Below are 15,413 nucleotides of genomic sequence, written 5' to 3'. Positions count from 1 at the left end.
TTTAATGCAATAAATCTTTTATAGTGCTCTGAGCTTAGAGGCATATCGTCCCCCAAACTCAAGGGAAGTTGTGGAAATACAGCTGAGTGAGTAATCTCTTTGTGTGTATATTTATTTGAAGAGATCAGGATGTTGTAAATAAAGCACTTCTTTTGGAAATATTAATTTGGGGATTTGCCTGAAATCCTGCAGTTTTTGCAAACCCTGCTGTGTTATGTAAAAAAAAAATGTTTCTTAATGAGTGACTAAGAGCTGTATATCTGTCATTATTCAGCCATTAAACATTTACAGAGCACTCACTGGGTCACTAGCCTAGCTGTTGTTTGGGGGTGTATGTGGCTGGGTGGGCCAAAGACAGTGCAGACCCTTGCTGTGGGGATTCTGGCCCGTAGGCTCTCAGGAATCACCTCCGTCTTCCAGCACAGGCGTTTTCCAGAAAGCCAGGGCTGTTACGATTACAGAGACACTCTGCCTTCCCCTGGTTGGCACTGCTCAATTTGTCCAGGATCCATTTTTTCAGCGTCGTGGCTTTATTCCTATAGTCTTCCTTGCTAGCCATACCTAGCCTCTGCTGGTTTAGTCTCTCTTACTTTTTGCATAGTTCTACTCTGAAACACATGGGGTAGCCATAAATTGGAATCGACTCAATGGCAATTGGATTGGTTTCTTTTTTTCCTTGCTTTTCATTAAACATTAAACTTTTAACTAGGCGATGAATATATATCCTTTGTAGATGATAAAATATAAAAAACAAACCAAAAAGGAGAAAAAAATGCGAAATTCCACCAATCATAGGAATTTACTGTTAACATTTGGTAAACATTCTTCCAGTCTTCTTTCTATCCATATAGAGATACATGTTTTTAATTTACAAAAGGACATCATAAATTCACATACTATCTTATAACTTGTTCTCTATTGTAAAAAATTTTCCAGGATCATACATACATTTTTTTTTTATTTTTAATGGATCTGTAATATTTCACTGTAAAGAAATACTATCATTTACTTAAATAATTACATGTTGAACATTGAATTATTCTCAAATTTTTGCTGTGATGAACAGTTTTCTGTATTCATCCTTACGTGTGCATCTTTGTGTACCTATCTTATTATTCCCAAGTTATAATTTCCTAGAAACTTAATGACTATGTCAAAGGGTATGTACATTTTCAAGGTTCTTAATCCCTGTCTGCTTGGCTTTTGATTGAACTTTCCCTCCAAAATATTGCCTCCCAGACTGCTCCCTTTTTGGCTGCAGGAGCCTCAGTCTGAGGGTCAAGTGACTGTCCACTAGCCAAGACCTCAGGCAGTTTAGCTCTTGCCAGTGCTGGGGTTAAAGTGTGCATTTCCTGACCCAATGAATTTTTTTTTAGTTCCTGTTTTTTTTTTAATTTTGCTTTAAGTGAAAGTTTACAAATCAAGTCAGTCTCTCATACAAAAACTTACACACACCTTGCTATGTACTCCTAGCTGCTGTCCCCCAATGAGACAGCACACTCCTCCTCTCCACCCTGTATTCCTGCATCCATTCAGCCTGCTTCTGTCCCCCTCTGCCCTCTCATCTCCCCTCCAGACAGGAGCTGCCCACATAGTTTCATGTGTCTACTTGAGCCAAGAAGCTCACTCCTCACCAGTATCATTTTCTATCCCATAGTCCAGTCCAATCCCTGTCTGAAGGGTTGGCTTTGGGAATGATTCCAGTCTTGGGCTAACAGAGGGTCCAGGGACCATGACCTCTGGGGTCGTAGTTTCAGTCAAGACCATTAAGTCTGGTCTTTTTACGAGAATTTCGGGTCTGCATCCCGCTGTTCTCCTGCTCTGTCAGGGATTCTCTATTGTGTTCCCTGTCAGGGTAGTCATCCCTTGTAGCCCTGACTCAATGAATTTTAATCACTAGGGTTACCACTAAGGGTTAACAACGGCTGCTGCCAGCCCATCCTTTCTCACCAACAGTGATCTGACTGGTGCCTGGAAGGAGGAGAACCTGGTCTGCAACAGGGCTCTGACATTTTTGCTCATGTAGAAATGGGATTCATATTACTTGAAATACAAACATGATTTGATGCTTTATAAAATGTGTAGCTGTCTCCATTTTAACTGCCCATTAAGGTGGGGGGATGCCGTTAGAAGGATTTGCCAAATGATATGCAGATGACTGGGAAGTGAGAGGAAAGGGATGAAGGGCTGCCTGACGGAGTAGAAAAGAGCAGTGAACCATGGTTCTAGCTCCCACTCTGACGCTGACTTCCTGTGTGACTTTGAGAAGTCATTTTCCTGAGCTGGGCCTCCATGTCCCAGTGTACACAAAGAGAAAGTTGATCTCTGGGGCTCCTGCCAGTTTTAATGATCTAGAATTAAATTTAACAGGTTGAGATTTACAATCTAACCCCACACCTTTCTTCAAGATATGAAGTTTATAGACAAGGGTGTTTTTGGACAGTCTAACAATTATTTAGGCTGGATCCAGGGCTTGAGCTGAAAAGATTTTGATCTCTTCTGCTCTGTCTTTTTGAAAGGTTTGAATTAACTTGCCATGATGTATCATCACTTAAAGACACCTAGATAGGACTTAGTGTACTTTCTAGAGCCTAGAAAGCTGCCATTTTGTAAGACACTCTTATGTTATGTACCACAAGCACATTTTTAAAAAACACATAAAATTAAACTGTGACACAATGCTGTCTGATCACATCAGTTGTAAGAAGCATCCTAATTTCAGCCATGTTAAACTTGAAAAAGGTATACTTTAGAATGGATATGTAGAATATTAATATGATTTATCATAGAGATGAATTCCTTTGACTTGGTGAGGAAAATGACCATAAGATTATCTAGCCTTCCATACCTCCAGGCTCCTTTATACTGTACGGAGGAAGAGAGTCCCAGAGAAGTAGTGTGAGTTGCCTGAGATCATAGAGAAAAATATGGCACTAGAACCAAAAAACAATAGAAGATTCTGGAAGATAGCAGCACTAGCAGATCTAAGAGTCCAACCCTCCCACATAAGCACTAAGCAATACAGCTGAATATCCGTAATCTCAATTCTGCAGGAACTCTGCAAAATAGACGTAGGACTGCAGAAAGTAGCTGCACACTGAAACAAGAAAAAGGTGAATTTTCAATGCAAATTCTAATGTAGTAGGCCTGGGGTAGGGCCTGAGATTATGCTTTTTCAAATATCTCCCAGGCTGCGCTGATGTAACTCTTCTCCACAGGGTATACTTGAGTAGCAAGACTGTAAAGGATTGATTTATCTACCTTGTCCAACAATTGAATCATTCATTCAGCAGTATTTTGAAGAAACAATTATAATAGGATACCACATAGACACGGTTTGTTGGGAATAGGGCCTTGTATAAAATTGGGAGAGGGTGTGTATATAAAATGTTAGATATTGAATGTTTACTAGGTGCCAGATAAAATGCTAAACCATTATATGGATTATCCCATTTTAATCCTTATAATAACCCTGTGAGGAAGGCACTATTTCAGTTAGGGACTAGGCCCAGAGAGGTGAAGTGATCTGTCCATGTTTATACATCCAGAAAGTGGCAGAGCCAGGAATTGAACCCAGGCAGTCGGACATCACCAGAATTCTTTAACCAGTGTACTATCCCAAGCTTGCATAAGAGTATCTACCCAGAACTTGTAAAGTCCTCAATGTAAAAATCCAGGTATCATTCATTTCTTTATCCTTCCCTATCTCCAATACCTAAAGTGATGACAAATGTTTTAAAAGAATGGCAGAATGAAAGGAACGCTTACTCAGTGCTAGGCTTGAGTGAGCTCTCTTGTTGTTGTTAGATGCCGTCGAGTCAGTTCTGACTCATGGAGACCCTACGTACAACAGAATGAAACACTGTCCGGTCCTGCACAATCCTCACAGTCGTTGTTATCCTTGAGCCCATTGTTGCAGCCACAGTGTCAACCCATCTCGTTGAGGGTCTTCCTCTTTTTCACTGACCCTCTACTTTACCAAGCATGATGTCCTCCAGGGACTGAACCCTTCTGATAAAATGTCCAAGGAACACAGTCTTGCCATCCTTGCTTCTAAGGAGCATTCTGGTTGTACTTCTTCCGAGACAGATTTGTTCATTCTTTTGACAGTCCATAGTATATTCAACATTCTTCGCCAACACCACAATTCAAAGGTGTCAATTCTTCTTCAGTCTTCCTTATTCATTGTCCCGCTTCTGCATGCCTATGAGGGGATTGAAAACACCATGGCTTGGGTCAGACACACCTTTGTCTTCAAGGTAACATCTTTGTTTTTTAACCCTTTAAAGAGGTCCTTTGCAGCAGATTTGCCCAATGAATGCATCTTTTGATTTCTTGACTGCTGCTTCCATGGCTGTTGATTGTGGATCCAAGTAAAATGAAATCCTTGACAACTTCAATCTTTTCTCTGTTTATCATGATGTTGCTCATTGATCCAGTTGTGAGGATTTTTGCTTTCTTCATGTTGAGGTGCAATCCATACTGAAGGCTGTGTCCTTTGATCTTCATTAGTAAGTGCTTCAAGTCCTCTTCACTTTCAGCAAGCAAGGTTGTGTCATCTGCATAACACAGGTTGTTAATGTATCTTCCTCCGATCCTGATGCCCCGTTCTTCTTCATATAGTCCAGCTTCTTGTATTATTTGCTCAGCATACAGATTGAATAGGTATGGTGAAAGGATACAACCCTGACACACACCTTTCCTGACTTTAAACCATGTAGTATTCCCTTGTTCAGTTCCAATGACTGCCTCTTGATCTATGTACAGGTTCCTCATGGGCACAATTAAGTGTTCTAGAATTCCCATTCTTCCCAATGTTATCCATAATTTGTTATGATCCCCACAGTCAATGCCTTTGCATAGCCAATAAAACACAGGTAAACATCCTTCTGGTATTCTCTGCTTACAGCCAGGATCCATCTGACATCAGCAATGATATCCCTGGTTCCACACCCTCTTCTGAAACCAGCCTGAATTTCTGGCAGTTGCCTGTCGATATACCGCTGCAGCCACTTTTGAATGATCTTCGGCAAAATTTTACTTGCATGTTCGATAATTTCTGCATTCAGTAGGATCACCTTTTTTGGAACTAGGCATAAATACAGATCTCTTCCAGTTGGTTGGCCAGGTAGCTGTCTTCCAAATTTCTTAGCATAGATGAGTGAGCATTTCCAGTGCCGCATCCGTTTGTTGAAACATATCAATTGGCATTTCATCAATTCCTGGAGGCTTGTTTTTTGCCAATGCCTTCAGTGCAGCTTGGACTTCTTCTTCAGTACCATCAGTTCCTGATCATATGTTACCTCCTGAAATGGTTGAATGTTGACCATTTCTTTTGTTCTAGTAATTCTGTGCATTTCTTCCATCTTCTTTTAATGCTTCCTGTGTTGTTTAATACTTTCCCAGTAGAATCCTTCAATATTGCAACTTGAGGCTTGAATTTTTTCTTTAGTTCCTTCAGCTTGAGAAATGCCAAGCATGCTCTTCCCTTTTGGTTTTCTACCCTAGGTAGTTGCACATGTCGTTTATAATACTTTACTTTGTCTTCTCAAGCCACCCTTTGGAATCTTCCATTCAGCTCTTTTATGTCATCATTTCTTCTTTTTGATTTAGCTATTTTTTTTTCTGACATCTATTGCGGTCTTTCCTCTCTTTTTAAATGACCTCTTGCTTTCTATCTATGCATGATATCCTTGATGTCATTCCACAACTCGTCTGGTCTTCAGTCACTAGTGTTCAGTGCGTCAAATCTATTCTTCAGATGGTCTCTAAATTCAGGTGGGATATACTCAAGGTCATATTTTGGCTCTCGTGGGCTTGCTCTGATTTTCTTCAGTTTCAGCTTGAACTTGCATAGGAGCAATTGATGGTCTGTTCCACAGTCAGCCCCTGGCCTTGTTCTGTCTGATGATATTGAACTTTTCCATCATCCTTTCCACAGATGTAGTTGATTTGATTCTTGCGTATTCCATCTGTTGAGGTCCTTGTGTATAGTCACTGTTTATGTTGGTGAAGAGAGGTATTTGCAATGAAGAAGTCGTTGGTCTTGCAAAATTCTATCATTCAATCTCCAGCATTGTTTCTATCACCAAGGCCATATTTTCCAACTACTGGTCCTTCTTCTTTGTTTCCAACTTTGCATTCCAATCACCAGTAATTATCAGTGCATCTTGATTGCATGTTTGATCAATTTCAGACTCCAGAAGTTAGTAACAATCTTCAATTTCTTCATCTTTGGCCTTAATGTTTGGTGTGTAAATTTGAATAATATATTAACTGGTCTTCCTTGTAGGCCTAAGGATATTATTCTATCACTGACAGTGTTGTTACCTCCGGATAGATCTTGAAATGTTCTTTTAGACATTGAGTGCAATGTCATTCCTCTTCAAGTTGTTATTTCTGGCATAGTAGACCATGTGATTGTCCAATTGACCAGGCCCTACTCCATAAAATTATCTCATGTAATTTATTCCTCACAACAGTTCTTTCAGATATGTGTTATAACCTCTATTGTACAAGTGATGAAGCTAAGGCTTGCAGAGATTAAGCAATATGTTTGAGATTACTCACCTAGCACATGGCAGAAGAACCAGGATTTCAACCCTGGTCATCCTGACTCTTTGGGTGGCACAAAGGGTTAAGCACTTGTCTACTAACCAAAAGGCTGCATGTTCAAATCCACACAGAGGTGCCTCAGAAGAAAGGCCTGGTGATCTACTTCTGAAAAAATCAGCCATGAAAACCCTATGGAGCACAGTTCAACTCTAAAACACATGGGGTCACCATTAGTTGAAATCAGCTCAACAGCCATTTGTTGATTTGGTTACATGCTGACTCCTAGGTCTGTGCTTTTCCATACCTAATAGGCTGCTTTTGGTATGCTCTGAATGCAGTCTTGGTGTTATAACTATTCAGTGAACACTTCTTGACTTGGCTGTATCTTGGCCATCCAAACTGGGTGATCAAGCTTAGCCTTTGGTTGTTATGCTGCCTTATTTAGACTAGGTGGAGCCCTGCTGGCATAGTGGTTAAAGAGCTCAGCTGCTAACTGAAAGATTGGCAGTTTGAATCCACCAGTTGCTCCTTGGAAACCCTACAGGGCAGTTCTACTCTGTCCTATATAGCTGCAATGAGTCGGAGCTGACTTGATGGCAATGGGTTTATACTAGGTAATTGCAGAACCACACTATTCCCTACCCTAACCCCATCAGTTCCTAGGACTAATTTCCTGGTTCCCAAACTTTGTCTATAATCCTGTTTTCAAGGATGCCTCTACACAGAACATTTTCGGAGTGTGTGGATGTGGAAACCAGTGGAGGTCAATGGAATGGTGGTAGAGGCTGGCAAACATACGTGCATATCAACCATAGCTGGAGATTTCAAATTTGACAAGCCTCCACGTTCTCTACACTCTCTTCGGTGGATTTTAAATGCTTGTTTTAAAAAGTACGTCTTCACAGTGAAATCTGAGAAACTGAAGCAACTAAATGCCACAATGGAAACAGATGTGCTAGACAACGGGTGGGGCTTGTACTCAGGCTAGAGCAGGGTGTTCTCATTATGTCCCTTTAACCATTGTTAATTGGAACAAAATAGGATATTATGTTAAATTTAATATTTTAAATACACAGAAAAGAGAGTACTAGAACAGACATACCTATGTAAACATCTGAAATTAATGTTAACATATTGCTTCATTTTTTTTTAATAAAAAATTATGTTACAGAAACTTCCAGTTCTAAGATGGTAGAGTAAAACAATGATTTTCAACTTGAGATAATGCACCCTGGAAGGACATGAAAATCCAAGAACCTGTTGCTGTCAATTTTCCACTCATAGCTACCCTATTGGAGCCCTGGAGGCACAGTGGTTAAGAGCTCAGCTGCTAACCAAAAGGTTGGCAGTTCAAATCCACCAGCCCCTCCCTGGAAACCCTAAGGGGCAGTTCTACTCTGTCCCATAGGGTCACTATGAGTCGGAATTGACTGGGCAGCAACGCATTTTTTATTTGTTATGGGAGCGGATCTCCAGGTCTTTTCTCCCAAGAGCATCGGTTTCAACTCTTAGGACCCAAAAGGACAGAGTAGAGCAACCCCATAAGGTTTCCAAGAGTGGCTGGCAGATTCGAACTGTCGACCTCTTGGTTAGCAGCTATAACTCTTAACCGCTACACCACCAGGGCTCCATTGGGAGACAAAAAATAAAAGTCATTGCTGTTGAGTCAGACTCATAGTGACACTACAGGACAGAGTAGAACTGCCCCACAGGGTTTCTAAGGAGTGCCTGGTGGATTCGAACAGCCAATCTTTTGGTTTGCAGCCATAGCTCTGAAACACTATGCCACCAGGGTTTCCAGTGACCCTATAAAAAAAAATAGGTGCTCTAAATCCATGTATTCACTTTATGTATTCTCTTCTTAAATTGATTTGCCTGAGAAAAAATAGAAGGACTTAATAGAGTTGCTGACTGATAAATCATTAAAAAAAAAAATAATTATTTTGGATGAAATTTATAACTAATTGACTTTAGCATATAACTCAGGAGTTCAAGAAATTGAGTGATATTGTGATACCAAACTCTTTCTAGTACTCGTTCTTGTAAATGAGGTTTCGTAGCCCTCACATACACAAAAATGTAAAAAATAGGGGTAGAATTGATGCTTAGCCTGCTCTCATTCTACCAAAAAGAAATACTCACCCAAAGATACATAAATTAATTGCAAACTAACCCTCATTCGATTCGATGCATTAAGAGATACAATTGCTGTTCATGTAGAAACTGTGAATGGAAGTATGTTTGGTTGTGTAAATTACCACCAAAAATAAATAAAATATTTTTAAAAAGAGAGATACATTTTCAACAAAATTTTACAGGGATGTTTAATAGTTTTAATAATATTTCATGTATTTATATCGTTTTGGACAATTACAAAATAGTGATAACTGTAATGACAACTCAATCCAGAAGAAAAGATAAGACATACAACCATGTGTTCATAGCATTTTAAAAAATCAATTTTAATTTGTGCATATATTTTGACATGGAGAAATTATAGATATTCAAGCATAAAATATAGCACATTACGAGAAAAGTCTAGGAGGAAATGTTACGCATGTATGAGGTCAAGAAGAAACAGCAATGATAGATATTTAAAGGGAATAGTGATGAGTTGTAAAAAACAACTTAGTTTTATTTTATTCACAATATATAGAAAATCATATTCCTTGCACATACTTACACATATGATAAAAATATGTCAATTTAAGAATGTGCAAAGGGGCACGTTGTACCTAAAAATCCTTTTAGAGGAATGAGAATAAAAATACTTGAAGACTACTGAAGTAACTTCCCTGTCTCCTTCGCCTCCCAGAAGATATCTCAAATCAATAAGCAGAAATATAAATCAATATGCAAATTCCACTGTCAATGAAACTAGGAGACATCTGCAACTCAGAAACAAAAGGTATGACGAAGAGCTATCAAACACAACACATGTGTGTATGAGAAGACACCACATGATGACATCTGTGGTAACCAATTTCAAACAAAGCTGACAGAAATAGTACATTTTAGGCTTTCTGATCAAAATGAACTCCAATTAGAAAACTAGACAACAAAAGCAATAACAAAGAAACCCTACCACTTCAGAAATTATAAATGCTATCAAGGAGCCCTGCTGGCACAGTGGTTAAAGTGCTTGTCTGCTAACTAAAAGATGGGTGATTCCAACCCACCAGCAGCTCCGTGGGAGAAAAGACCTGATGATCTGCTCCTACGACCTAGGTAATGCTATAGGGCAGTTCTACTCTGTCCGATAGGGTTGCTATGAGTCAAAATCAATTCATGGCACACAACAACAACATATGAATTTTAGGATCAGTTGGTCAAATTGCATGGAAAATTCTCTATTAGAGTTTTGAATGGGATTGCAATTTGTCTTTGTAGGTTACTTTGGGGGTAACTGATATCTTTACGATTTTGTTTCTTCCCATCCATGAGCACACCTCTCTATTATGTCTTCTTTCAAGTCCTTCCAAAAAATTTTATAATCGGATTCATGTAAGTGAGGCATCGCTTTTGATGTGAGTTATTCTTTTATTTTTGTCGATTTTTTCTGGTTTGTAGATATACTTGTTGATTTTTGCGTATTTGCCTTGATTCTGGAGTCCCTAGGGGGTTCAAATAGTTAAGCACACAAACACTAGCTGAAAGATTGGTGGTTGGAACCCACCCAGAAGCACCTCAGAAGAAAGGCCTGGAGATCTACTTCCGGAAAGTCAGCCACTGAAAACTCTGTGGGGTTGCCACGAGTTATAATTGACTTGACAACAACTAACAATAACCTTGATTCTAGCAATCTTGTTGAAAGCTCATACAATTTTTAGTAGTTTATATTTAGATTTTCTTGGATTTCCTAAGATAACCATATTACCTAGAAACAATGACAATTTTGTTCTTTCTTTCCAATTCTTCTCCTCTTATTTTTCTCATCTTACTTCACCAGCGAAGATCACTGGCCAATGATGAATAGACGAAGCGATAATCAACGTCCTTGCCTTATTCCTGACTTCAACTTGAATGTTGATAACATTTTACTACAAAGTATGAGGCTTTCTGTGTTTTTTTTGTAGACATCTGTTATTAAAAAAATTAGGTTGAGGAAATTCCCTTCTATAGCTATTTTTGCTGAGGCTTTTTAAATCACACATTTGTGGATAATTCAACTGAATAATTTCCCTGCATCCAAAGAGAGGAACTGTTTGTTTTTTTCCCTGTAATTCCTGGAACAAACTCAACTTGGTCATGATGCATTTTGGAAAACACAAAACAAAACAAAAAAACTACCTCCCTGGATTCAGGTGGCAGCCATTTTGTTTAGGACATTTGCATTGGTGTCGTTAAGTTGAATTCACCTATAATTTTACTTTTTCTTGTTTGTTTATTTCAAGATTGATGTTTTGCTAGGGCCTTAAAGGAGCTGAGGAGTTTTGCCTCTCTTTCTATTCTTTCGAATAGCTTATATAATAACAGTTACCTGTTTCTTGAAAGTTTGATTTGTAAAATTGTCTGAAAAAATTTCTTGGCCTAGTGCTTATTTTGAGTTTAGATTTGTGACAGCAAATTCAATTTGTAATGCTTTTTGTTGTTGTTAGGTGCTGTGGGGTCGGTTCTGGCCCTATATACAATAGAAGGAAACACTGTCTGGTCCTGTGCTATCCTCACAATCGTTTCCATGTTTGAACCGGTTGTTGCAGCCACTGTGTCAATCCATTTCATCGAGGGTCTTCCACTTTTTCACGGACCCTCTACTTTACCAGGCATGATGCCTTTCTCCAGGGGCTGGTCCCTCCTGATAACCTGTCCAAATTATGTAAAATGAAGTCTCGCAGTCTTCACTTCTTAGGAGCATTCTGGCTGTTACTTCTTCCAAGACAGATTTGTTCATTCTTCTGGCACTCCACGGTATATTCAATATTCTTCACCAACACCATAATTCAAAGGCATCAGTTCTTCTTCAGTCATCCTTATTCATTACTTTTGTGTTCATATGATGCAACTGAAAATACCATGGCTCACCTTAGTCCTCAAGATGACATCTTTGCTTCTAACACTTTAAAAAGGCCTTTTGCGGTAGACTTGCCCATTGCAATGTATCGTTTGATTTCTTGACCGCTGCTTCTATGGGCATCAACTGTGGATCCAAGCAAAATGGAATCCTTGACAACTTCAATCTTTTCTCTGTTTATCGTGATGTTGCTTATTGGTCCAGTTGTGCGGATTTTTGTTTTCTTTATGTTGAGGCATAATCCATACTGAAGGCTGTGGTCTTTGATCTTCATCAGTAAGTGCTCCAAGTCCTGTTCACTTTCAGCAAGCAAGGTTGTGTCATCTGCATAACACAGGTTGTCAATGAGACTTCCTCCAATCCTGATGCCACGTTCTTCTTCATATAGTCCAGCTTCTTGGATTATTTGCTCAGCATGCAGATTGAATAAGTATGGTAAAAGGATACAACCCTGACACACATCTTTCCTGATTTTAAACCATGTGGTATCCCCTTGTTCTGTTCGAATGACTGCCTCTTGGTTTATGTCTATTTCATTATAACCATTATGATTTCTTCTTTAATCTATGTGTTATTTATAAGTGTGTTCTTTAGAATTTACTCTTTTGCTATGTTTTTATTATTGATTTCTAATTGTATTGCATGTGGTTAGAGAGAGGTTTATATGGCATTAATTTCTTGGAATGTATTAAATTGCCCTTTGTGGTCCACTACCACATGTGTATTTGAAAAGAACATGCATTCTTCATTAGTTACTTGTAGAGTTATATATTAGCCTATTAGAAAGTACTTCTTAAAAGTGTTGTTTAAATCTTCTATAGATTTGCTAATGTTTTCTTTGCTTGAGCCCTCAGGTGTGTCACAAATGCTCCACTATAATTGTAATTATCATCAAATTTTGTCATGAAGTCAATGTTTTCCTTTGTGTATATTGACGCTATGTTGTTAAGTACATCATTGTGATTATTCGTAGTGGATTTTTCCTTTTATCAGTAGTCAAATATGCCTTTTTATTTCTATTAATTCTTTTCACCTTACATTCTGTTTCGTCTGATATTAATATTAGGAAATCAGCTTTCTTTTGGTTAGTATTTGACAGGCATATCATTTTCAATCTCTTTGCTTCTGGTCTGGCACTGGTGGTATAGTGGTGAGCATAGCTGCCTTCCTTTGCTTTCTGTATCATATTTTAGATGTATCTCTTATACATAGCATATGGTTGGGCAATTTTTAACCCACTATGAGAATCTCAGAAACCCTGGTGGCGTAGTGGTTAAGTGCTACGGCTGCTAACCAAGAGGTCAGCAGTTTGAATCCGCCAGGCGCTCCTCGGAAACTCTATGGTGCAGTTCTACTCTGTCCTGTAGGGTTGCTATGAGTCGACTCGAAGGCAGTGGATTTGGGTTTTTGGTTTTTTGATGAGAATCTCTGCTTTCAATAGGCAAGTGGGATCTGTTTACATTTGTCATTAAATATTTATATAGATTTCTTTTTCTTTACTTTGGTTTTTCTTTTTTTTGTTTCCAGCCTACCGGAGTTATCAAAGATTCTTTCATCTTTTTTCCCTCTCTCTTGGTTTGTTACGTATTTTTTTTCTATTTCTTTAATGGTTATCCCATAAATTGTTAGTCTATACTTAAATAGACTAAAGTTAATCATTATTTCTATCCACCTGCACAGTAAAGCATGTCCCTGGGTGGTGCAAATGATTAAGTACTTGGCTGCTAGCTAAAAGGTTGGTGGTTCAAACTCGCCTAAAGGTAACTTGGAAGAAAGGACTGGTGACCTGCTTCTGAAAGGTCACAGCGTTGAAAACCCTATGGAGCACAGTTCTACTCTGCAACACATGGAGTCAGTCTCCATTAGTTGGAATCAACTTGACAGCAACTTTTTTTTTTTTGCTTTTGTACAATAAAATGACTTTGTTGTTGGTAGTAGCTGCTGGCAAGTCAGCCCTTGGCTCCCAGCAACCTGTGCTGCCTGGTTTTGCACCGTCCTCATAATTGGTTGAGGATCAGACTATTATGATCTATAGGGTTTTCACTGGCTGATTTTCAGTAGATCACCAGGCCTCTCTTCCTAGTCCATCTCAGTCTGTAAGCTCTGCTGACCCTGTTCCTCATCATAACAACACACAACCTCTTTTGACAGATGGGTGGTGACTGCGCATAAGGTATGCTGGCCAGAGTTTGAACCTGGGTCTCCAGCATCGAAGGCTAGAATTCAACCACTGAACCACCGCTGCCTTCATTCCTCATGATCTAGGCACACGTCCCCGGAAGCCTGCTCTAGGCCTGCACCCCTAACCACTTGTCTATGCTGCTTACAAAATGGCGATGATAACACCTATCCCGTAGGGTTATTGGGAGGATTAAATTAAACCAGATAATGCTATGAGATAGCATTTAGCCCAAGTACATGGAATCTGGTACTCAGTAGGTAATATTGGCAGATTTTGCCAGCCACATAGCTGTCATTAGGTTAACTGTTGTTACTTGCCATCGAGTCAATTCTGACTCATGGCGACGTTTTCAAAGCTGTTACCTTTCAGAAGCAGATCACCAGTCTTGTCTTCTGAGGTGCCTCTGGGTGGGCACTGCCAACTTTTTGGCTACTAGTCAAGCACTGAATCGTTTGTGCCACCCAGGTACTCCTATTAAGTTACTTAGGACCTCTTAACCCAATGTTAGGAGCTATGCTGGCGCAGCGGTTAAGTGCTCAGCTGCTAACTGAAAGGTCTGTGGTTCAAATCCACTAGCCATTCCAGGGGAGAAAGATGTGGCAGCCTGTTTCCATAAAGTTCACAGCCTTGGAAACCCTATGGGGCGGCTCTACTCTGTCCTATAGGGTCGCTATGAGTTGGACTCAAGAGCAACGGGGGTTTTAACCCAATCTTCATTCCACTGCATTCTGCAGCACTCCCCCAGCCCAGCCACCAGTTTGTCAGATAATAATAGATACCATTTACTGAGACCGTGCAGTATGCCGGGAACTATTGTAAGTGATTCCATCTTCACATCATACTTCTGAGGAAGACACTGGCATTATTCCTGTTTGTCAGATGAGGAAACAGAGGCTGGGAGAGGTTCACTCACTTCACCCAGGTTCACTGGCCAGTAAGTCAGAATGTGAAACTCAAGCAGTCTGACTCCAGAGCCTCTTCTCTTCAATGCTATGCTGCAGATGTGTCAGGGTTCACTCAGTTACCAGTATTTGCTTTTTCGCTCAATTCTGTCATTATATGCTAGAGCCCTGGGCCATGTTTCTCTTTCAAATCCAGTGATGGCCCAGTGAGTAATGATTTCCATAATCCTCTAGGATAGGTGACTTTCATGAAAATATCAGGCAAAAGAGCTCATTGGTTATTCAGGATCTGATTCCTGCTCAGGAACATTTTAACATAATAATAATTTCAAGATGTAAATTAGTGATTTTTTTTCCAAAGCAGACAGTACAAGTAAAACAGAAATTATGTTCCTCAGCAGTATCTGAATAAAATACATACATGATGTAAATACTTCGATGATATTTTAAAATGCAAACAGAAATGTGATCATTTATACTATTGTTTGATTAAAGCTACTATTGAGATTAGTGATGTATCATATTATCACACTGAATGCAATAGGGGTAAAAAAAAAAAGGGAATTTAAAGAGGCCAAATTATACATGAATGTCAAAATATAAGTTGATCTTACAGTGTTTTGGAGAAAGGGAAAATATAATTGAAATTCTTTTTTTTTTTTTTTTAAGAATGTTGAAAATATAAAGGTCATATTGAACCACCCAAATCTCAAAATAGTTACAATGGTAACTTTGGGACTGAACTTATCTAGAGAGCTACTTA

This window comes from Loxodonta africana, chromosome X, assembly GCF_030014295.1.
Source record: "Loxodonta africana isolate mLoxAfr1 chromosome X, mLoxAfr1.hap2, whole genome shotgun sequence".
NCBI classification, from domain to species: Eukaryota; Metazoa; Chordata; class Mammalia; order Proboscidea; family Elephantidae; genus Loxodonta; species Loxodonta africana.
Note: the sequence above shows the minus strand (reverse complement) of the source record.